Raw genomic sequence first — 24425 nt, 5'->3', positions numbered from 1 at the left:
TGGGTCAGATGAGTTTTGCACCAAAGCTTTTCACCTCCTTGAGAGATTTGTTATATAAAACTTCTCAATGATTCATAATCAACCTGGTTACAAGCATATGTCCACACTGCCTCTTTTTAAAATATATAATACAAACACACATGCATAAGAAAGGAAGGAATGACTGGCTCCCCAAGTAAAGGAAAAAACCGTGAGTTCTGCCATCTACTTTCCCAGCTTGTTGTTGCTGGAAGCATTTCACTTTAAACTGTAATTTTTAAAAAATGCTTTGGATTTCTTTTCAAAGGTTTGGTAAGCATTTAAATAGAATTGGTTTTCTGGGTGCCTTACCAGTTGCACCGTGTGGGGTTTTCAAGGATGATAAGCTCCATCCTTTTTCCTTGTGTGACGACTGGGAACCTAAAGTAACATGTTGATCCAGTGACAGAATGTTAATTCTCTTCATTTAGTGTTCAAATAATCATGCACCAGTTAGTATTGCTAGGGATGGACTGAGAGACACATCACATGCAAATTCCAACCGAGGTCAAAATCTATTCTTTTAAATGTCAAAAATGACATTCTCTAATACCCATGTATACAGATTCCATTTATTTGTGCACTTAAATTAACTCCTTTCTAATCTGGCTTCCACAGCTGCCAAAGACTTCCTGTGAAAGGCATTTTCTTCTCAAGTAGTCACCATTCACATCTGGCTCTGATTGGAGGAATGTCTCTCTTGACTTTGAGCCTTAGTCAAAGGTACGGGAGCAGAATTTTATCTAATTTCCAAGGGTAAATTTTACTTGGTTTGGAAATAGACATCTTTGATAATTCTTTGTCCCTTTTCACTCCTGTGATATTGGGTGATCAGGAAAGTCATGACATGTTTTTGCATAGAAAAACATAGAAGAATATGTCATGACTTTCTTGAAAACCTATTTATTTCATGTTATAGTCTATTTTTGCACTTTGTCAATTTTTCTTTTATAAAAGACTTTAGAATTATTGAGCATCTCACATTCAGAAGATTATTATTAAAATATTGCTTGTGAACACAGTTCTAATCACACACACAAACACATATTCTTAAAAATTAAGTGTAGTTTTCAATTTAAGTAAGGACACACAATTTGAGAAATAAATATCTGAGGACAGTGGAGCAGAACTGAAATTGAAATCTAGGACATCCAGGAAAATCTAGGCCATATAGTTAATCTGTCTAGATGGAATCCTTCTGACTCTAGACTCTAAATGTTTTTAGGCTGAAACCAGAAGGTGGCATTGTGTTAATGACAATAATGTGTTATAGTTGTAAAGCATTCTTTCATAAATTACCTCATTTAACTTCCCAGATCCTCCGCTGTGATAGGAAAGGCAACTGTTACTCTCTACATTATATAAAAAAGAAAACTGAATCCTAAAAAGGCTAGTGACTTGCCTTAGGAAGTCATCCGGGGTATAGATAAGGTGAGCTCTCTTTGCTGTGGTTCACTGTGCTCCTTCATGATGCTGTCCTCCCAAGACTGAAAGAATAGACACTGTACTGACCACAGGATATTTGTAGGTTTTATTTATTTATTTATTAGAAGGAAATCTTTGGCTCAACGATGGTTTGCAGTGGTGGTATGTTGCTCCACAATACTGAAAGCCATATGGAAGATTAGGGCTCGGTTCTCAGGTTGTACATACTGGCCATGTGCATATATGCCTGTCATCCTGACTGCTGGCTGGGAAAGCTGGAGGAAGGACTGTGGTGTGAGACTTTATTAAAGTGCCCCCTTCTCTCTATATCTCTCTCAATAAATACATAAACCTAAAAAAAAAAAAAGAAATCCTTAGTATGATCTTTTCTTGTGATTAACATCTCATCTGAAAGTAGAACTCAGGTTAAGAATGGTATCTTCTAAGTTGGCTTCTGTTTGATCAAGAATATATTTCACATCTATTTAGGGGACTTATCAAATTCAGGAACAGTCCTTTCCTCTAGCTTCAGTCCAATCCTTATTTCTTTTAAAGTAGGATGTGGAGCAGAAATTTCCAAAGCCCTACAAAACTGGTCAAGCCATGATTGTGTTATTTATTCTTGCCTCAAACAATTATTACACAATAATCACATGACCGCATGGTATTTAGTCCTCATGAAATTTTACCTTTTTTTTTTTTTAACATATGTAGCAGATCAGGAGATCCAAATTTAGGGGGGGTGGGTGAGGTCTCAGAGGATTAGGACACTGGTTCAAAGGAAAGAGTAGTTCTGGATCTTTTCATAAATTTTCTTGAGGCAGAAATGATTGGCAGGAAAGATATCCAAGCATAAGTCTATATTTCATTTGAGATGGGTTCAAGGTCAGGTCTCTGTCTGTTATTCAGTAGCAAGCTAAACAATAAGCCAGCACAACCTTGAGACACAGATTTATCCTTGGACTTGGAAAACATTATGTGTTCCATGTACTATAATAAAGTAAAATGAGAACTTTCTGGGAGTTATCTAGATCATGCATTGCCTTACATTAGAACAATACTTAACAAAAAATTGTATATTTCTATTTTTTTCTCAAGGGAAAAGAAAAAAAGGTTGAATTTGTCATGAATAGGAGTGATCTTCAAAAACTTCATGTAAAATGTATATTGTAAAAAAACTGTATGGATTTGAATTTTTTCATCAGAATAACCTTTATTCCATCTTTACACAAACTTTTTGAAGTCCCCTCATATTACCATGGAGAATTTGACCAGGAACTTTGTAAAACAGCTTCAGAAATGGTTGTTTGGAGATAGTGTCAGTTAAATTAAAAAAGAAAATAAGCATTGCATTGGCCAATGCCAGTAAGAAATATTTTTCCTTCAATGAATAATTCTTATTGTTTAATCCTAAAACAGAGTATTATGTTAATGAATAGAGATTAATTTCTGAGTTGCACAGTTTTTCTTTTCCATCTTGGTTACCCTAGAAAGACAGAAAATAAATGCCAGTTTTATCTTCATTTAAAAAATTCCCTGGAACAGCAGTTAGCATAATGGCTATGTCACTGGACTCCCATGTGGTGGACTGCGGTTTGAATCCCGGACCCGGGGGCTTTAAGTCACACCAGGCGCATGTTGCGTGCGTGCCCAAGATCCGTTGCGTGCGTGCCCAAGATCCCAAGAGAAGAATGGAGGAGAAGGGATTGCAGTGTGGCCATTCCCCCCTGGGAGGGGGAGTGATTTCTCGCTTTCTGTCTCTCTGTCTCTCTTTGTCTTTCTGGCAAGCACACATGCCCTACAGCAAAAAACCTCTCAAAAATAAAAATCCCAGTTTTCCTACCAATTAAGGTAGTTAATAATATAAATACATAACAATAAAAATGTATAAAAATAATTTCCTTTAAAATATTCTTTGTTGGGCATCATCATGCAAAAGAAGAGCCAGGTATGGGAGGGAGATGGGTACAGATAGGCCCTCCTGACTGGTGGGTCCCCAGCCTCCCTCATTCTCTCCAGGTCTCCCAGCCTTACCAACCTTTGCCTGACTACAGAAGCCTCAAGAAGACATCATGGGAATAGAAGAGTGTTTCGTATGGTGACAACAATATAAGCAGAGGTCTACAGTTGGGAATGAATGGGTATAGAGAGAAATAGGACTACAAAGTTATGATGGATCCAGATCTTGGATCTTCAATGCCAATCTTTGGGGGAATTGTACTTTATTATATAAAGAAGAGGAAATTATTTTAGTGTGCTTTTAAGGAGAGACTGGAGATAGTGGAGTTGCTTGAGTTGCTTACAGGCAGTCATGATGTGGATAAGAGTCTGAGCCAGTCCGATTCATGGTGGGGATGGAGAGGAGGTAAAAAATATGAAGGACATTGAGAAATGGGCTTGACAATAGATGCTTACTCTGCCATTGTCCTATAGCTGTGACCATGACAAACTCAAATCAAAATGGCTATGCTTTCTCAGAGTTTACTGGCTCTCCAAGTGTTTTTTTTGTGTGTGTTTGTTTTGTTTTGTTTTGTTTTTGCTATAGGGTGCATGCGCTCGCCAGACAGACAGAGAGAGACAGAGAGACAGAAAGCGAGAAATCACCCCCCAGGGGGGATGGCCATGCTGCAATCCCTTCTCCTCCATTCTCCTCTCGGGATCTTGGGCATGCACTCACATGCACCCAGCGTGAGTTTTAAGCCACTGGGTCCGGGACTTGAACCGTGATCGACTACATGGGAGTCCAGCGACATAGCCATTACGCTAACTGCTGGTCCCCTGGCTCTCCAAGTTTTGAATTGCAGGTATATACTAGGAACAAGATCTGGATCATATGGATGACAGGGTGTCTCTCAACAGGCCCTGTATGTTGGTAATTCTGTAGATTGAAAAACTGTTTTTTATTTATTTATTTTTTTGCTATAGGGCACATGTGCTTGCCAGAAAGACAGAGACAAAGAGACAGAAAGTGAGAAATCACCCCCCCCGGGGGGGGGATGGTCACGCCACAATCCCTTCTCCTCCATTCTCTTCTAGGGATCTTGGGGATGCATGCACATGCACCTGGCATGAGTTTAAGCCACTGGGTCCGGGACGCAAACTGCGGTGGACTACATGGGAGTCCAGCAATGTAGTCATACGCTAACTGCTGGTCCCGAAAATCTGTTTTTATGAGCATGCTGACAGGCTCCATGTCTCAGGAGGATTTACATAAACCTAAAACATAGGCTGGCAGAGGGTTAACATCTAGTTTTTCTATTATCAGATTTTTCTCTCTCAAGGTAGCTCTTCAGAGAAACCATATTGTATCTAGAATGTTACTTAATGAGCATAGAACATGCATAAATTACAGGAATTAGATAATATTAAAACAATCACCTAAGAGCTGGAGTCCCTGCTCCCTTCAGAGAGACACTTGCCAGTAGGCACTAGGCACCTGATGGCTGATGAAGACTTCCTCATCTTTCTGGCCTATGGGGATGGGCTCTACCAGAGTCTTCCAGACTCTTTGTGCTCCTTTTCAACCTCAAAATCAATTCTTTTTATAAGTTAATAGCTTCAAGCAAGTTCCAGTTCTCAGCATTACTGTTTCTAGTGATTGACCTTACAGAAATAACAAATTAGTGAAAAAAAAATGTATACGAGTATGTAAATGAAGGCCTCAATTATAATACCAAACTGACAATGAGCTACATGTTCATCTGTCAGGCATTCAATGTGTGTGTGTGTGTGTGTGTGTGTGTGTGTGTGTTCTTGCTAGAAGGCATGTGTACTTATCAGATGAAAGAGGAGAGGAGAAAGCACCCCCAGGTGCCCCCACTTCACAGGGAATGGTCACACTGTAATCCTTCTCGTCTATCTCTCCCTCCCTTTTGTGATTTGGGCCAGGTACCTGATGTGTTTGTCAAGATATGGAGCCAGCCCAGGTGACCTTTTTATTTTAGGTTTTTTGCCATACATACATGCGTTTGCTAGAGACAGAAAAACACAGTGAGAAGGGAATTGAGAAATCACTGCCCAGTGGCCATGCTATAATCCCTTCTCCTCCATTCTCTTCCTAAAATTTTTGGGTACACATGCGCATGGGCTCAGTGTGATCTTCGAGCCATTAGGTCCAGGACTCGAGCCATAGTGGACCATGTGGAAGTCCAGTGCCTTAGCTACACCTTCTGCTGGCCCCCAAGTTGCTCATTTTACAAAGAGATGTTATATTTATATAATGGCATACTATGAAACCATTAGAAAGAATGACTAGAATAATATATACTGAGTTGATTATATATTATAAAATACTATTATAAAAACAGCTGTATGTCAGTAGATAAAGCATAATCCCATCTTTGTGAAAAATAAATATGTATATATGTGGTTATTTGTATATGATATATACATACATGTATATATACATGCAAATACACTTACAGATCATATGTAAACAAAGGAAAAATCCAGAAAAAGAATTCCCTTAAATGCTAACAGTTGTCAGTCCTAGAGAAAGGTGAAGTTGCATTGTGGGGGGTGATCTGGGACCTTTATCTTGTCTTTAATGTGTTTGCATATGCACAGACACTCATGCATGTGGGCTCTGTGGGATTATAGGACCAACTTACTTTTTTTTTTTTAAGTTTTTTGCCATAGAGCACATGTGCTTGCTAGAGAGAGACAGAGAGAGACAATGAGAGAGAAAGTGAGAATCGAGCTCCATTTTCCTCCTGGGATTTTTGGGCAGGCATGCAGATTCACCTGGCATGATTTTCAAGATGCCAGGTACAGGACTTGAACTACAGTTGCCCATGTGGGAGTCCAGTGCCTTAACCACCATGCCACCTGCTGGTCCCTTTACTTTTGTTTTTATAACTCCTTTTTTACCTTCTCTTACCTACCAGCCCCTCAAAATATTATAATTCTGAGGAAAGAATGATATTTTAGGAGAAATTACTATTCATTGTTGAGATTAATGAATACTATAAAAGAAATATGAATTGATCCTATGGGCACCTATGAAACTGAAAGATTGCTTCCAACTACACAGGAGTGAGAGTGGAATGACAGTGAAGAGATAGCAGAATTTTATACCTCCTCCAACTATAAGCCTTGCCATTGCAGGCCATAAAGCTTGCTTTTGCAGAGCAAGAAGTCCACTTTTAAACAGTCATGCCTCACCCCCATGAAGTCATCAAAATGCCTGTAAATTCCAATATTTGGGACATCTACATGCCATCTCCCTGACTGATTTGAGTTGAGATCTGTCACAGTTATTTTTATGTGAGACCTTGAACTCCAATTTTTTAAATAATAATTTAATTTAATTTAATAAAGGGACAGAGTGTGAGAGAGGGAGGGAGAAAGCAAGCCACCAGGTCCGGGACTCGAACCACAGTCTACCATGTGAGAGCCAGCTCCCATAACCACCACGCCACCAGCTGGCCTCTTGAACTCCAATTTTGGGGTTTAAAAATATATTTCTTCTACCTCTAGATCCAGGTACAGCAATGTACATGTAACAACTACCTGATAAATAGTTGCTTCTTGTTGGATTATCCAGCATATTAACGAAAATAACACTATCTGATGATCATCTTTGAACTTAAAAGTCTATTATCCTTCCTTTTTGGAAGGACATGATTATTACTTGAGGCTTCTTCAAGCCATCTAATCAAGTATCGGAATGAAATGAACTGCCACTGACAATTTTTTTTTTTAACCAACATTTCCTAAGAATAGTTACAGAGTGTGTTTCATGAATGGATGCAGAATATAACAGCAAATGAGGCAAAACCTATTTTTGAGGACAGCCATATAGTTAAACGCGAGCATGCAAAATCGAATGGCCTCCATCGGCAACCTGTGCGCTCCTGTACAAACAAACGGGACCAGGAATGTGGTCCTCCATAGTGTGCTGGGAGACGCCTGCACCCACCACCTCGCGCCATCCATCTCCTCCTTCCCTGATTTGTGTGTGTTTTTGTTAAACAGTGGGTCTTGCTATGCTTTTCAGAAAGCTGACAAGAAGCAAGCTGAAAATTAAAAATGGGTGCCGAGAGGCTTTACGGGAGTCTAAATAAACAGCCCGACAGGAAAGACGTGTGGCAGGCTAAGGTTTCAGGCTAGTGGTGGGAGCGAGTTAACAGACATCCGTATAACAGAAGGCTGTGTTTGTTTTCCCTGTCCCTGCTCTAGCAAATTTATTGGGTTATCTGTCTTATTTTGACACTTGGGTGTTTAAGGTTTCTGTTCTAGGTGTCTAAAGACATAAAAAAAATTATTGTACAGTTTACATTCCTGGCAAAGGCTTTGACATGTGCTAGCTGAAAAGTTCCTATCTGCCAGTAATTTCGCAGAAAAAGCCGTGTAAAGTTGGGTTTTCATGGAAAGTTCAAGAATCCTCTGCAAAATGCACCATATCATCCTCATGTCTAGGATGCCACCCAGCCATTTTCTTCCCATTATACCGTTTTCACTTACCACATAACATAAGGAGTGTTACTTGCATCTTGTAGAGGGAGAAGTTATTTCCATCCGTGGAGCTTGCACTCAACATGGATCAACAAGATACAGTTTGATTTGCTATAGAGGTCAGGAATACACGGTAGTGTTGAGTGAATACTAGATGTTATGATAATGCACCACCAAAATATTATAGTCGTATGTGTAAAAATATTGACATCTTGATGACTGATGTACTAAGCCACCCACAAGCAGTGTTGATGTATTTCCTCTTCTCGGAATACCAATTTTGAAATAATTTTACTTATAAATTCATACCCTGCCTTGTTCCTTGAAGGCTTAGCGGCTGCAGTAATGAATTAAAAGGTGGTAGAGAATTTAAATGGTTCTCTGATATAAACCTCTTTTTATTCATTCTTTTATTTATTCAAATGGCATCCAGTGAATACTCATGTATTTAATTGCTGGGCCTGTGGGAAACACACACGGGAGAGAAGTACGGAACAGTCTGTGTTCTAATAGAAGCTTATAGTTCCTTCTCTCATCTTCTGTAGTAGAGAACCTGCCTGGCATAGACTGGTCACGTTTTCATAAGACCAGGTGATCAGCATGAGTCAAGGTAAGAAAAACAGTTTTCCCTCACCTGGCGCAATTAGCTGTTTAGAAGCTGAGGCAATTTAAATATATTACTGTTTCTTCCTTTGTTCCACCTTTTCCTCTTCAGAGTCTTTTTCTCCTCTTCTCTCCATGGTCCAAGATCGGCACTTGGCAGCTGGTAGCGTTAGTCCCTTATTCTCATAATGCTCTTGGCAAAGGCTTATCTTCCAGACCACTAACAAATGGTTTTCTTTCTTGGACTCTTTTCCTTCTTATCACCTACATTTGCATGTCACTTCTGCTCACCTCACTGTTTGTAAAGGCTGTAGTGTTGTGCCAAGTGCAAAGATTTTTAAAGTCGGTAGATCTGAATTTACCCTGTTAGTTAAATAGTAGGAAACTCTGAGCCTCAGTTTATCATCACTAGAGATGAGTAGTCACACCTGTCTCCTAGGGCCACGAAGCTCTCACATGGTCACGTACTTGAATGAAGCCAGCGTGATTCCTCACTCTCTTAGGTGGTTTTAAAGGCTCTTTCTCCTTTTCAAGTCATATAAAATGGAGAAATGAACTATTTGAGAGGGCCAAAGGAATTATTTGTGTCATAGAGACGTTATAGTCCATTGCTTTCCTGTTCATTTCAGGCAAATGTAGTGTAAATTAATTTTAAAACGGAAACAAGAAAATATACGCTAGCAACAGTGATAGAAAGCAACCTAACTGTCGAGTTTATATTGGGCACATAGGACACGTCCCAGTCTAGGACATGCTCTGAAAGGAATTCAAACAAATATATAGCAAAAAGCTATTTGCTAGCAGCTTAAGAACAACTTAAGGAGACAAGATTTGGACAGTAAAAAGTCAAATAGTAATAAAAGTAAGTATTTAATGGGTACACTAAACAATAGATAATTATCAAATAAGCTTTCCTACAGAACTCCATATGGAAACTTAAATATCTTAATATACAGTGAGAATCTCAAAGCAGGGGAATAGTTTCATTCACTATTTGATCATAGAATTCTTTTAATTATTTCAATTTTATCTTAATGGTGTAGGAGATGTAGGAAGATAGATTGAAGTAATAGAAAGGCTTAAAGGCTAAAGTGAAGAATCAGGATTTTACTCTGAAGATTTCTAAAAAGGGAAGCATCATGATTCAAATATAGAAGTAATGCCTTAGGAAGGATTTGTTGAGCTTTCTTTTCCTCCCAGTACCTTCTTCATGTATTTAAGTTTACCTCCATCTTTGATTTTCACCCAAAAGACTCTTCTCGGGTTCACTTCACCCTTTGCACTGGGACTCTCAGGTCAGGCCCCTGGCTCTCTATTTTGCCACCTGCTGAAGCATGAAGGAGTTTATAGGTTTTCTCCATACTTAGAGAGCCAAGGGAGACTGGGACTCTAATGTGGGGGTCCTCTCTGTCCAATTCCATGAGGTCACCACTTTTCTACAACTGCTATGTTAGTTGGCTTTGGATTCTTTTTTATTTTTAAAGTTTATTTATTTCTCCCATAAGCAAGAAAGACAGAAACAGAATGACAAAGACAGAGAGACAGGACTTCCATCATATTTCTATTGTTGTAATCTGCCCCAAGGTTCAACCAGCCCCAGGTCATGGGGACTGCATGATCAGCATCCTCAGAGAGACCTATGGATGTGAACCTGGAAACTTTCCATTGATTGGCATTGCAGAGTACTGCCTATTACCACTGTGCTATAGTCTGACCCCCTCAGATTTATGTCTTCTTTATGAAGATTAAAATTTCTGGCTCAGCCCTAGAACTTAGGATTTCTGCTTTACCTTCCTACCAATTTACCTAAGAGTTCTAATTTTTTTTAATTAACCCTACTTCAAACCAACTGAACCCTGGAGGAGTCCATATCTTCACATCTTTAATCTCCTTATTCTCATTGAATTCTCCTTAACTTTGCTAAAGGTTTGTCATTTACTTTTCTCGTTAGAAGGGAGTTTTTCTCAATTTTACCCTTTTTCATTTATTCAAGTTTCATGACTTGGCAGAGAGATGTTTAGAATTTCTTGTTACAAATACAGTATATACAATGTATAGAAGCATTGGTTAATGAATGTTTAATGTATGAAGGTTGAAAATTACCATTATTGCCAAGTGACAATTTGATCACTCAGTCCAAATTAATCCAATAAAAGACAGACTAAGGCAGAAAGCAAAGGAATAGGCTTGAGATGAATAAAACCTAATTTTTGTATTTAGAAAGTCATAATCTTATAGGGAAGATAATATTATTTAGATAATGAAATAATAAAGGGTATAAGAGGTTAAAGATGCTCCAGAAAAATCTATAGGAATTTGTAGTTAAGAGAAATTATATCTGGCTAAGATAATCAAGATGGACATATGAAGGAGATGGCTCTGTAGAGGAGGCTGGGAGGATGACTAGATGTACACATTTGTAATCAGCAATAGTTAATTCAAGACCTCTCTTCAAGTCCTATGGAAAGGCTCAGAAATGAAATGCATTCTACAGAAGGCTAGAGGGAGAGGCCATGGACATTACTACTGGGTATGAAAGGACTTTAAAAGGATGCATGAGTGAGGGATGTTAATAAAGTCTGAATGAAAAATAAAATAAAATAAAATAAAGTCTGCATGAATGGGGCTGACCTCAGAGCCCAGACTGAGCCAGGAGACCAAATGCTGCCAGAACATGTGAGTGGACTATTGAGGTAGGAGGTGTGTGAAGGAGCAGGAAAGGAATCAGCTAGAATGGGGAAATGAGAGAAGGGGAAGTTCGTAAGTGAAGAGCACCAAGATGGTGGAGAGAAGCCATACCACGGATGATTCAGGCCAAAACTGGTACAAGGAACAGCTAATAATGGAAAGAGATATGGAGGGGGATACAGAACAGGAGGTCGGGAATTTCTATTTTTTTGGGGGAGAGGTTTTTGCTATAGGGCACATATGCTCGCCAGACAGAGAGAGACAGAGAGAGAGAAAGCGAGAAATCACCCCCCAGGGGGGATGGCCACGCTGCAATCCCTTCTTCTCCATTCTCCTCTCGGGATCTTGGGCATGCACACACACGTGCCTGGCGTGAGTTTTAAGACACCGGGTCCGGGACGCGAACCACGGGTGACTACAAGGGAGTCCAGCGACATAGCCATTACACTAACTGCTGGTCCCAAGGTTGGGAATTTCTGAAGTCAGGGTTTCAAAAGTCTGGTCAGATGAAAGCTATAACTGAGATCATACTTTTCTTTTTTTTGCTTGACAATTGGAATTGCATCCAATAGCTGTAGATGCACTGGTCTGTATTTTCCCAGGTGCCTTGGTCTTTACAAGGAAACAGTAAGGTCATCATTGGGGGACCAGCAGTTGATGTAATTGCTATGTCAATGGACTTCCATGTAGTCAACTGCAGTTCGAGTCCCAGACCCGGTGGCTTAAATTCACGCTGGGTACATGTGCGTGCATGCCCAAGATCCCTAGAGGAGAATGGAGAAGAAGGGATTGCGGCGTGGCCATCCCCCCTGGGGGGGGATTTCTCGCTTTCTCTCTCTCTGTCTCTCTCTGTCTTTCTGGCAAGTGCACATGCTCTATAGTACAAACCTCTCCAAAAAAAAAAAAAGAAAGAAAGAAAGGTCACCATTGGAATATGCCAAGTCTAACCCATATGAATCACTTGAGTGATGTCAACATAGGCAGGAACAGGGTTTGAACAAACTGCATTCAATTTTGCCTACAGACCTGGCCTGCCTCCCCACCCTTACCAAATGACAAAGACTCAGGAACACCTGAGTCAGCTTTAGTAGCTTGAAACTAGCAGTTTAACACCAAATAAAGGCCTGTCCAATGGCTGGTGAATCAAATTAAATTCTGAACAAACAACTCTCTAGCCGCATCTCAGTCAGTTTTAGAATCAATGTAGGTGATTTATGGCTCCTTGGGGTTGCATTCTCTTTTTGATGTGCTGGGATTTCCACACGTAGCTACCATTTACCACTAATGAGCAGCACGCATCAGTCCCCAGGCGTTGGGAAAGGGCTGTATCGTGGCGTCCCGTTCAGCAGCATGGACTCTTTCCAAGCAGAAGGGGTTCCTTAGCTGGGTCAGAAGCCAGGCTTGCCGGTAGAAACTGTTAATGCAAAGTGCTGAGTGCCTCCAGTCTTTTTCTCCAAGAAGCATCAGTGCTTTTTAATCTAATTATTCTCTGGTGTGTGAGAACCCCATGGGAAGAATTTGGTTCTCCAGTCTCAGCATGCTGATTCAGACCAGAGTTGGATGAGCCAGAGAAGAGCATTTGGTTTCCTGTGCCGTTTTCTTTGTTACCATTTGATAAAAAGTGAGTCTTGGGTCTGTATTTTTATGGGAATAAAATAATACCCCAGAGCTTAGCACAAGTCCTTGCACATAACAAGAGTTCCAAAACTCTTTGTGGAATCTGTGGCAGGTGGAGACACACGTAAAGCGTATGTCTCTTGAAACATGTGTTCGGGAATTCTCTGTAATAACTGTTAGCCCAGGGAAAGCCAACTGGAGGGGAGAGATTTTGGTATAAAGCTTCTGTTTTTTGAGTTCATTATGGAATGCCAGGCCCTATTCCAAGTCATTTTTATTCATTGTCCACTATGTGTCTAAGTAAGTATTGTCATTATCCCGAGTTTTTAGATGAGGAAACTGAGGCACGGGGACTAAAGTGACTTTACTAAAGTCACACAGCTAGTACCTGTTGGCATTAGGAATCTAATATGGGCAGTCTGCCTCCAGAGGCTCTGTTTTCAATCCCTGTATACTAGGGAATTCTCTCAGGCCTCTTCCATTTGGGTAGTAGAGTGTTTTTCCCAAGGCTGTTAAAAGACTAGCTCTACTTTAAAAATGACAAGAAAAACAAAGACGTATTTGCAGCCTCTGAGTTCTCAGCTTCCATAGCAATTAGGAATGTAGAAGTGAATTTATTTACACAGTTGGTTGCAGACCAAAGAAAGTGGAGAGTGAGCGTAAGGTGGGGAGAAGTGGGGTGAGAACAGATTTCTATGCTGTTCTTGAGGCAGATTTTATCTTTCTGAAGATAAAGTTGGGAAAAAAAAAAAAAGGAAAAAAAAAAAAAACCCGAAAAGAAAGGCAGAGCCTCTGAATTGGCATCACTGGTGAAGCATTTGCTTGCATCTGCGATGACTTCTCTGAGGTTAGCGCTTGAGCCCCGGCCACTGGGGAGGTTTTTATTTTCTGAAAAAAAAGTGGGGAAAAAAAAAAAAAGAAAAAAAAAAAAAACCAGAAAAGAAAGGCAGAGCCTCTGAATTGGCATCACTGGTGAAGCATTTGCTTGCATCTGCGATGACTTCTCTGAGGTTAGCGCTTGAGCCCCGGCCACTGGGGAGGATTCTTCTCACTGACACAGACGTGCTACCTCAAGCCTGCACCAGGTGAGTTAACCTTCCAGGGAACAGCTCAATGAGAACTCTGAAAAACTAATTTCCTAAATGAAACCTTAGTGCCCTGGGAAAACACAGCCCCTGCCTGAGAAAGGAGATTTAGACTCTTTCCATGAGCTCCTAGGATATGGCTTGCACCCTAAAAATATTGTGCCATGGGGTCCCCTAATACTGTTTGAATTCTTTAGCAGTCCTTCTTCCCAAAGAAGAGGCCTTATGTTTCATAGAAAGTTGAGAGAAAAATGACCTCAGAACAAATTATCTGCAAATAAAATAAAAGAAAAACATTTGGAATCCGTTTTCAAATGGAACCTGAAGTCTCAGAATCCAGATTTCATAAGGAAAAGAGAGCTGCCTGTTTTGGAATTTGATTTAAAAATAGAGCCTAGTAAAGTATTAAGTAAGACCCAGTACCTCCTGGGAAAACAAGTGGCTCTTAAAAAAAATCTTAAACTGCGTTGTAGGGGTTTTTATGAATGAGCAACATATGGATTAAATTACCCAAGTTTGAAAAAAAAAAATCAAATGACAAAGCACACTTGGCAGTTTTATTGAGCCTGAATTATTTGGAATATAGTCCCAAGATACCTTAGAACTCCTAAATGGGGCCTAGTTTACCAAACATCTTGAAAATGAGGAAACTTTCAGATGAAAAAGGGCAGTAGTCTCCATTAGAGTGTATAGAAGTTAGGATGGAAAAGTTAACTGATTTTCCTGGTTTCTGAGGGGTTCGACAGGTGAGTGGACTTGAGTACTGGGCTGTCCACACTACTACCTGTAACTCTCAGGGCTGTGGCCGGGGGGACAACGTCCATTCTCACTTCCTTTATCTGTCTCAGCCTTCGTCCTTCATGCTTCTTCCTAGTATCAGTTTCAACATACAGACTAAAGACGGGGGAACCAGCAGTTAGCGTAATGGCTATGTCGCTGGACTCCCACGTAGTCGACCGCAGTTCGCGTCCTGGACCCGGTGGCTTAAAACTCATGCCAGGTGCGTGTGCGTGCATGCCCAAGATCCCGAGAGGAGAATGGAGGAGAAGGGATTGCGGCGTGACCATTCCCCTGGGGGGTGATTTCTCGCTTTCTGTCTCTATGTCTCTCTCTGTCTGACGAGCGCACGCGCCCTGTAGCGAAAACCTCTCCAAAAAAAAAAAAAAAAGACTTGGCTATTTGCTCTGTCCTCTAATTTTGAAACTCAGTTATTACCCATGCTGAATGAGACCTCTTTTCTGAAAAATAACTTGTGGTCAAGTTATTACATGTGTTTTGATTTCTATAGCTACCTTTCATTATGTGAGGCTGTGGGGGAAACCTCTTTAACTCTGTTTAAAGTTTTTGTTACTGTTTAAAAATATTTCTAAATAGGGTCTAAACATTTCTTGAGCAGCAAGTAAGAGAATGAGGGAAGGTACCAAAGAGAACTAGAAGTCTTTGGTTGACTGTCGTTACTAAGCATAGACAGGATGGAAGCCATGGGTTCTTGACCACATGGTCCAGGCTTCTTTTATTCTATCTAGTGCTTGGTGCCAGCACATCAAATGCAGAATACAGATGTGAATATTTTCCAAGATTACTTGGAATTTTAGATAAATACTATAAAGGCTTGGACACCAAAGGAGTCTCCTGAGATTTATAAATCCTTATATCATCTATCCATAAGTGGCAGGACTTGAATCTAGGTCTTCTGATGCCAACTCCTGTCTTCTCTCTGGCAGAATGTATTCCTTAGGCCTGTAAAAATCAAGGCTCCTATCTTGGTATTAGCATTGAAAAGGGGTTTATAAAATGAAGATACATCATGTGTTTAATTTTTTTTTTAATTTGTTGGAGGGCATGTGCACTTACAGGAGAGGGTCAGAGAGAGAGGGAAAAAAAAAAATAAGAAAGCACTCCCCACAGAGGATGGCCACCCTGTAATTCCCTTTCTGTCCTCCATTCTTCTTTTGGGATCTGGGGCATGCATGTACATGTACCCAGCCTGTTTCTCAAATTACTAGGTCCAGGACTTGAACTAGCTATTGGCCATGTGGGACCCAACTGCCTTAACCACCTTGTAATATGGCCTCATATGTTTACATTTTTAAATTCAACTATATAAGTACCTTTTAAAATAATACGCGAATGCCTTAAATTTTATTTTGCTTATGTGCCATTTATTATAGGCTTTTACTACTGTATACATTGTTCATTTATGCACACACATTACTGAACAAGGTTCTCAACACAAAACCCGAGTATTAATCTTTGTGGGTGGCTGATGGGGTGTTTAAGAATATTTTTGACCATGCTCATTATGTGCCCTAAATCTTTTTTGTTGTTGTCGTTGAGGTTTTCACTATAGGGCACGTGCGCTCACCAGACGGAAAGAGAGACAGAAAGTGAGAAATCACCCCACAGGGGGGATGGCTACGCCGCAATACCTTCTCCTCCATTCTCCTCTTGGGATCTTGGGCATGCATGCACATGCCCCTGGCGTGAGTTTTAAGCCACCAGGTCTGGGACGCGAACCGCAGTCGACCACATGGGAATCCAGCAACATAGCCATTACGCTAACTGCTGGTCCCATAAATCTTGTTTGAGATGTGGCTCCATTTATATAATGTCTATGGCTCAGAGAGTATAATTAGCACAAAACACATCGTTTTTGCCAGTCGTACTCAGTTTGTCATCCCCAACTGCTTGCCGATGCTGTGTTGAAAAAGTCTATGCTGGAAGGTAAAAAGCAGAAAGGGAAAAGGTGTGCAGACACATTTTGGGCAAAAGTACAGTGCTGTTGGTTGTTCCAAGGAAGTTCTTCTTCTGCCAGAGTAAGACGCTGAGGAGCACTGATGGTGCTGTTTCCTCGAGTGTCTGAATCATCGCTATTGTTCTGTATTCCTTGGACAGCAGCCACAATCAGGGAGCAAAGTGGTGAATATTTAGGGGATAATTTCAGAGTTAAGTCTTCCTTTCTTTTGTGAGAAAAAAATGGTAATTGAGGAAAGTAGTTTAAACTAAAGAACAATTCCAGAAAATGTAATATATACATGTTAGGTGTGGAATGATTGTTTTGGCTGCCTAAGATCATTCAAGACACTTCCTTGTCTGTGCATACACCTTTCTTTCTTCTTGGCACGACAACTCTGTTTTGTATCTGGATTCTTTTCATCAACCTTTAAATTTTCAGTTTAAACACAACATTCTGCAGGAAGCTCTCTCTAAACATGTCTAACTTGGATGCCTCTCTTCCAGGCTTTTGTAGTGACACTGGGCATATATCACTGCAGAAGGCTTACTTGTTCTGTAGTAATAAATTTATTTGTCTGTAAATACCAGAAATAGACTCCCTAAATGCCAGGATCATGTCATTTCACTCCAAATGTTAGCCAGTACTCTCAGTCCAGTGTCTGGCACATAGTAGGTCTTCAATAAATGTTTTTTGAGTGGCTAACAAAGCAGTGGCTAAGTAGTACTACTACTACTACTGAATACTCCACCCAAAATTGAATGGAAATCAAGAGAAGCATTGCCCTTTCTTATGTTTTGAAATGTGTCATACTTTTAGCCAGTACTAAACGTGGGCATGCACACGCACGCGCACACACACACACACACACACATACACACACACACACACACACACACACACACATCTCCGAACACAGTGAAATACATGAATATATTACCAAATCTGGAGCTTGATATCCACAGAAAAATAATTCCAGGAAATTGAGATTTTAAAAATGTACAAATGCCAACTAGTAATCATAATTTTAACAAAACTGTGTAAGTTGAGTTCATCATATTTTCCGTCTTGTTTGCGTGTTTATAGGTCTCTATGTGGTTGTAACACCTCAGTGGTTATTACTTAAGAGGAGATATAGTCTTCACATCCCAGTCACAGCAAATAAACCCTGTGAATGTTATTGCTGTTAGTACAATGATCTTATGCTATAATATCTTATGCTCTTATGCTATAATAATTATCTTTATATTGCAGAATGCACAACCTAGGATGAACTAGCTAAGTGTCTAATAAGTGGTAGAAACAGAATGTGATCTGACATCTAAAGTAATTAAATATTAAAATCTCAAATCAAAATGAAATTAACTAAAAATTAGGTTAAAAAAATTAAAATGTATTTCATTAGGTCAGATTTCTTGGAATAGATTTATTGGGTATTACTGACATTCACATGATTTTTAATACTTGTTGCTAAATTAATTTGTGAAAATATTGGCAGACACTATTCATAGCTTTTTCCACCAGGCTGAAACTTTCTTGAAGGAAGGTTTTGAGTCTTATCTCCCTGACCTCAGAAACTAGCACAATGCTGGGCATATGAAGCTTATGAACAGATGCCTGCTGAATGAATTATTGAATAAATGGATACTGAAACCAGAATCTTACATTATTTTTTTAAACCCACTTGATGTGGTACCTAAGAAGTATACAGACCTACAGACAACAGATACATTTCTTGACCCTGAATATAGGAAAAAAGACAACCTTTTGGAAAGCAGATTGGCACTGTTGGAAAAGTACTGATACTTTTGTACTTTGGCTAGCAACCTTCAGCTGTGTCTGCATTTCAGAATTTAATAAGGCCCAGTCATGGTGGTGCAGATGGTAGAGCACCATTGTGCAATACTGAAGCCATATGGGAGGTCCATGTTCCGATCCCTGGTCAACCTGAACATTCTGGGTGTGCTCATGTGTGCCCAGGATCTTGGCTGCCTGAGGGGCTGGGGAAATCATTGAGGTGTGGCAAGACCCTCTCAAGGGTACCTTTCTCTCATAAAATATATAAATTTAAAAATAAGTAAACTTAAAATAATTTAATGAATCACTTTTGAAAATACATAGTCTGAAAAAATCCCAGATTGTCTGGTGGCCTAGACTCAGCTCGTTGGTGCAGTTGGACACCTAGTCTAGCTGGTAGAAATAATTAAAATGAAGTTCTGAGCTTTATTTGAAATTTTCAAAGAAAATTATAGGAAACTTAATATCACCTTTGAAAGGTATCCTCTTTCTGTCTTCCAATTTTCTTACTTCAGATGCTCTCATCTTTACCAATCTCTAAATCCCCATCGTCAAAACTGTATGCAAAGTTCTACTAGGCTCCAACTTGAGGGTTCTTTTGGTTTCCTTTGTTGGAGCCCAATGGCCTTCTCTCTTGCAGAAATAGCTACAGCTCCCCTGGCCGGTCCGTTAGATCTGTTCCCTTAATACTCAGCCTCTGTATTGTACTCTTGTTTCCTTCTACTAACATTCCCTTCCCTTCGCCTTCAGCTTTTTGTCAGTTTCCTCACTGTCAAAACAGGAAGGATTCAAGCAGAATTTACTTAATTAAGTTAAAATAAAATTTATATTCAGATACTCCTCATCAGTATTTCTCTTTAAAAACTCTGACCATTTGTGAAAGGAAATCTTTCAAATATATTTAAGGCAGCTGAAATTACTTTTTTGTTGTTTGTGCCATTTGTTTGAGCTATAAAGTCATCCTCTCTTTTTATGTTTTTACTATTTTTTTTATTTTATCCTGACTTTTAAAAGAGTTGTTATAATATTGACAATGTTGGCAAATAAATATGGAAATAATGAAGTAAATTAAAACTATGGCTATACTTTGGGGTCTGAAAAAAATGATCATACTCTTCTTGTGTGTTATTTTAGGCATTTGAAATATTAAGAAAAATTGACAATTTAAAGAAACTACATATTATCTCTGTGGTTATAATTCAGTGTTTAGTTACCATGTTTGTGAGTTTTAATTTGAAAAACATAAGACTATGATTAGTTTTGTAAGCCACATTGGATACTTAAGAAAACCTGGATTTTTTTTAACATTTAAAGTTTCTTTTATTAGATTTATAAAAGTTTTGCTCATAGGGTTTGTAAGTCTTCCAAGTTTAGTACTTGAAGTTTGTAAAAGTACCAGCTGTAGCAAATTTGAAATGTGTAAACGTGTATCAATCAGCATTCAGTCTGAGAAGCAGATCCAATCAGAGATGTATGTATGGGTAGCTTTGCATGATTTATCCCGAGGATTGCCGTACACACTTGTGGGACCAGAAGTCTGAAGTCTGTGAGGCAGGCCCTTAGAAAGGGAAGATCACAGGGCTAGCAGGTGATGTAGTGGTTAAGCCACTGGACTCTCAGAGGACTATGATTCAAGTTCCAGATCCAGTGGCTTGAAACACACCAGGCATGTATGCGTGCATGCCCAAAATTCTGAGAGGAGAATGGAGGAGAAGAGACTGTGGCATGGCCGTTCTCCACCCACCCCCTTGCTTTATCTCTTTCCATCTTTCTGTCTTTCCAGAGAGTGCATGTGCCCTACAGCAAAAATCTCACCAAAAAATAGGGAAGATCACAAGTAGGCTGGAATTTTATAAATGGACCAACACTCTTGTCCACAAGAATTTCTTCTCTTCCTCCTTGTTCTCCTCCTCCAAACCTCCTCCTCCTCCTTTTATTTTCTGTTACAAAAGCCTTAGTCCTGCTTTTAAGACCTCTCAGTTGATTAAATCAGGCTCACTCAAGATAATTTCCCTTACTTAAAATAAACTGAATAAAGGTTCTAGTCCTTTCACAGCAGCACCTAGATTTGTTTAGTTAACAGACGGACTGCATCCAGATTGAAAAAATAAAACACAAAATGTTTTGGATACTTTAATTAATGAAATTTGTAAATAGGTTGTACCCTTTAGTGAGAATTAATCTATTAAATCTATAATTAAACATAATATAGACAGAAAGTACAAGATAATTTTTTTTTCTTTTCAGATAGCATTTGTAGTTTTTCTAAATGGAATAGCAAAATTTATAAATTGAACTTAAAAACCTAACAAAACAGGTTTTCTCATTTGTAATTTTAGCAGTTATAATTAACTAGATATCTAGAAATAGTTCTTGTAGAACTATTTGCACATATGTGAGAAAGAAAAATTCTTCAGCTGACAAGGAGACTAGCAGGTTGGAATTGGGTGGTATACCAAGGTCTTAAGTCCTGGGATATAGTATGTGAATTGGGGAAAATGGAACCCAATTCACTGGGGAATGAGATTTGAGTCCTTTGAAGTATGTTTGTATTAGTATTTGATGACAATAGTGATTAAAATACTTATAATCTCATGACCCATGTGGTCCTTTCTCAGAGCTGTACCATGGTTAAAAAAAATCCAGCAAACAAAAGAAAGTTCAAAATAAGTTAACAGTTTCACTTGCATCCCTTGGTACCATGGGATCATAGAGAAGCTTCTGAAAGTAGCCCTCTTTCTCTACCGTCTTCCTCCCTCAGGTAGCACTAAAGCAATTCTCTCTGCAAATTTTCTCTAATTCTCAAGCTCAGCAAGAATATTGGTTTCACTTCCCCTTTCTCCTTCTGCACAGTAAAGCCCAAGGAACTATTCTAACCATGAAGGACCCTCCTTGGAAAGACAAGGGAAATCTAAAACCTTAGGAATAGGCAGAATAAAAGAGACCGTGAGCATTCACTTGCGTCTGTCTCATGGTGGTGATAATTTGAGGTATTAGAGAAAATTAGCCACACCAATAGCAGTATGAATACTGAGCAATATAAAGTGAGAAAAGTAAATGCTGAAATGAGTTCAGTTATATAACACATTTCATTGTGTTCATTGTTTACCGTTTATGTTTAATTACTGTAAAGCACAGTAACAATTTTGCACTGTACTAGCCATGTATATCAAGTTAACCTAGCCATCAATTCTGCTCTATCATGAGAACAACTCTGTATGTTCAGTCCTCTTAGATTCCTGCTTCTTTTGCCCTCTGGCCTATACATGCTATCTGGTCATCTGCTTATAAATTTAAAAAATATAGAGGGAGCCTTGTTCATGCTCTACCTGCCACATCTCTGAACTGTAGCAATGGTTGATTGCAGCTCTCCAGCTTTCAGTCTCTCTTTGTTTCCAACTTATTCAATCCATTGGAATAAGAATAATCAAAAGTCTCCTGTAGTTTGCAGTTTCCCATCATCACAGGAAAGCTCCCGTATCTTATTCTTTAGGCCTTTGACTTCTTGCTACACCAAAGTTATATTTTTCTTTAAACAGAATCTGAGCATCTTTATTTAAGACCTTGGGCCTTTCCTGAGGAAGTTGGAGTGTGAAGGAGTTAGGTTTCCCAAGGCAGACCTTGGCAGGGGTTGTTTTCCCTCCTTTCAAATTCTCTGTCTCCTTTGGATTCCATGACTATTTTATCTGCCACTGGGTCAGTCCTCACACAAGACCTCAAGAATGTACAGGAGGAAACAGAGAGAGGACCCAGAATCTGGGCTCACCATTGATAATGAGATCTATTCTCAGAGTTGGAATGATGTCACGGCTTCCACCTCCCATGGGGTAGTGACAGGGTCAAGAGTCTTTGCTCTCACTGTCTGTGATGGGGCACATATTGCTACCTTTAAAACAAACCCTGTTTTGAACTACAGGAGCCCCTTTTACAAACAGGAAGATCCTGAACCAGTGTGTTTGTAAAAGAACCCACATTCTGGAAAACAACAACAAAAATATCTCAGAGCATTGTTCTTTGTCTTCATTATTATTATTATTATTATTGGATGCTCTGTCTCTCCAGCCCCTGCAGGAGATAAGGGCAGGACAAACCCTGCAAGGTGCTGGTAGGAAAGTCATGCTTGGGCAAAGTGCCAAAGTTGAACTTAAGTCAGGGCATCCTATGTGATATCTAAAAAGCCGAAGTGCACCTAAAATGAGAGACAAGTGACAGGGAAAGGAGTGTATGGTGATTTTTTTCCCTACCACCATCACCGCCACACAACTCAGAGCCACTACTGCCTCTCACCTGGAATCTCACACAGTGTTTTCCTACCCGATCTTTCTGCTCTCCCTTCTGCAAAGCATTCTCCACATGGCAGTCAGAGTGGTGGTCTTTAAGACCGGTAAGATCATGTTTCCCTTAAGTGAAACCCTGTAAAGGTTTCCCGATAAACTAACAGGCCTTGCAGGATCCAACTCATGCTACATTTCCCACCTCATTAGCTTCGCCTCTCCTGTCCTAGACACCAGAGCTTCAGCTACTCTGACTTTTTCTGAACTATTCTTTGATGAACCCAAAGCCTTTTGGTCCTGTGTGCTTTCCTCTTCCTGGAAGGCTCTTTCACCAGGCAGCTCCTTCCCAAAGTCAGGATCTCAGCTCCCTTGGCACCTTAGAGACCCCTTCCGTGACTACTCTGACCAGACAAGGTTTTCTCCTCTCCCTATAATTTTCTAGCAGGTCATTCTGTTTTATTTTCCCATAACATTGGGAAATTGTGAAATTATCTATTTTCTGTCATTTGTTTCCTGCCTCTCCTATGATTTCAGTACCTTGAAAGCAGATATTTTGTCTTATTCAGCATGGCATCCCCAATGTCCAATACAATGATTGCCACAAAGTTGGAGATTTATAAGTATTTAAGGAATAAATAAAATATTTATGGCACACAGTTATTAACCATCTTAGAATCGCACACAGGAGAATTTGGCTGCTCTAAAGATGACAAATGTGAGTGACCGAGGATTCAGTTTTAAGTTCAAAGGGAAGGAATTTTTCCATAGTAGCTTCAGGTCACTAGTAACTGGAAATTACAGTGGGAACAACAACAAAAAAAATAAAACAAAAAACAAAAACAAAACAACAACAATAACAAAATCTTTGCTGGGAAGTCTACAACAACATATAGGTGTGTGTGTGTGTGTGAGTGTGTGTGTGTGTGTGTGTGTGTAGGGTAAAATAGCCATGATATAAAGTTTACCATTAGTGCCATTTAGTACATTCACAATGTTGTACAACCACTACTATGTGGTTCTAGAACATTTCAGCACTGCAAAGGAAACCTCCGACCCTTTAAGCAGTCACGTCCATTCCCTTCCTCCTCATATGTGTGTCCAGGATTGGGGTGAGTATTAAGTGGAGGCATTCTAAGAAAGGAAAGCCTTTCCATAGGGGAAAGTTTCACATAGGCGGTGTTGTTTCTATTCAATCTTAAAGGACAGTAAGATTTGGAAGAACAGAGAAGAACAGGGTATTCTAGGGGGTCAGTTGCTATATTTCATGGACAGTGTGTATGTCTCTTGATTATCATCCTAGGGGTTATATTTATAGGACTTTAAGCAAAAGCAAAATTTCAAGAAATGGAAATGGCACTGAGTTTCTACATAGCAGTCACTGGCTGATTTGGGACTTTTTTTGTGTGTGCGTGAGATTTTTGCTCACAGGAGAAAGAAAGAGAGACAGAAAGGGAGAAATCACCCCCCAGGAAGGGTGGCCACACTGCAGTATTCTCCTTCATTCTCCTCTCAGGATCTTGGGCATGCACGCCCATGCATGAGTTTTAAGCTACTGGGTCTGGGATTTGAACCATAACTGACTACGTGAGAGTACAGAGACGTAACCATAACGCCATATTTCACAGAAAGTGTGTATATCTCTTGAGTATTATCCTAAGGGTTGTATTTATAGGATTTTAAGCATTGATGGACTAAATAAAGTAAAAGACTAAATAAAGTCCTAAATAA

This window comes from Tupaia chinensis, unplaced genomic scaffold, assembly GCF_000334495.1.
Source record: "Tupaia chinensis unplaced genomic scaffold, TupChi_1.0 Scaffold000029_1, whole genome shotgun sequence".
Taxonomy (NCBI): Eukaryota; Metazoa; Chordata; class Mammalia; order Scandentia; family Tupaiidae; genus Tupaia; species Tupaia belangeri.
This window is presented reverse-complemented; position numbering follows the sequence as displayed.